The following is a 1,619-nucleotide window of genomic DNA, read 5'->3' as shown; positions in this document are numbered from 1 at the left end:
TTTCTTTCTTTCTTTCTTTCTTTCTTTCTTTCTTTCTTTCTTTCTTTCTTTCTTTCTTTCTGTGTGAACATACTGTACAGAAGGGTTACAATTACATGGGCAAGATAATGAGTACATTTCTTATCAAGCATTGCAGCCTCCTCCTTTGTTTACCCTTCACATCCCTTTCCAGCCTCCAACCGCCCCCCAACCCAATCCTCCCCCCCACCAGAGTTGTAAAGTTCGTTTTCGATCTGACAACTTGTACTTCTCATTGTTCCAACGAGTCCTCCTGTATCCTTAAACAATTTGTTTTTCCCCTTCTCCTCCACAGATTTACCAACAACAAATATAGTGAAAGCTGGGGTTATACTGTGGGGGAGGGACATACAAAGCAACAAAGAACTAATCTTATAAATGCAATACAAACAAATGCATGAAAGAAAAACAAACATTTAATACATATCTAAGGGTTCATTTTCCTAACATCACATTATCTGACCTTTTCTGCTCGACTCATACATATACTAGATATTGCAAATAAGGGAAACCATGGGACCTATGTTTCTTTGGGCTTGGCTTACTTCACTTAATATAATTTATTCCAAGTCTTTCCATTTCCTAACAAATGGGGCAATGTCATTCTTTCTGATGGAGGCATAGAATTCCATTGTGTATATTTACCACATTTTCTCGATCTAGTCATCTACTGAGGGGCATCTGGGTTGGTTCCAGATCTTAGCTCTGGTAGAAAATGCTGCAATAAACATAGTCTTGCTGGTAGCTTTAGTGTGGTCTTGTTTGTAAACATTTGGGTAAATGACCAAAAGTGGGATTGCTGGGTCATAGGGGAGCTCTATGTGAAGTCTTTTGAGAAACCTCCATACTGCTTTCCAAAGTGATTGAACAAGTTTACACTACCACTAACAATGAAGTAAGGCTCCCTTCTGTCCACATCCCCTCCAGCATCTGTTGTTGTTAGAATTCTTGATTTTTTGCCATTCTAACTGGGGTGAGGTGATATCTCAATGTTGTTTTGATTTGCATTTCTTTTATGGCTAGGGAGGTTGAGCATTTCTTCAAGTGTCTATTGGCCATCCTTTCTTCTTCAGAGAAGTTTCTCTTTAAGTCTTTAGCCCACTTATTTATTGGGCAGTTATTTCTTTGAGGATTTGTTGTTGGGGGATTTAATTTTTTGAGTTCCAGGTATATTTTAGATATGAGACCCTTATCAGTTTGTTGTATGGCTAGTGAAGATCTTCTCCCAATCTGTGGGCTTTCTATTGATCTTGCTAGCTATGTCCTTTGCCATGCAGAAGCTCTGCAACTTCATGCAATCCCATTTGTCCAACCATTCTTTCATTTGTTGTGTTTCTGGGTCTCTATTAAGAAAATTTCAGCCTGAGCCAAGGAGACCTAGGGTTTCTCCTATTCCATCCTGTATTGTTTTCAGAGTGTTTGCTTTGACTCCGTGGTCTTTGATCCATTTGGAGTTGATTCTGGTGCAGGATGATATATAAGGATCTAGCTTTATTTTTTTTACAAGTAGTTAACCAATTTTGCCAGCACCATTTACTGAAGAGGCTGTCTTTCTTCCATTCTATTGTTTTAGCTCTCTTATCAAAGATTAGATGGCTATA

Source organism: Dipodomys ordii, unplaced genomic scaffold, assembly GCF_000151885.1.
Source record: "Dipodomys ordii isolate 6190 unplaced genomic scaffold, Dord_2.0 Scaffold429, whole genome shotgun sequence".
Classification (NCBI taxonomy): Eukaryota; Metazoa; Chordata; class Mammalia; order Rodentia; family Heteromyidae; genus Dipodomys; species Dipodomys ordii.
The sequence above is the reverse complement of the archived record's forward strand: the minus strand, read 5'-3'. Positions refer to the sequence as shown.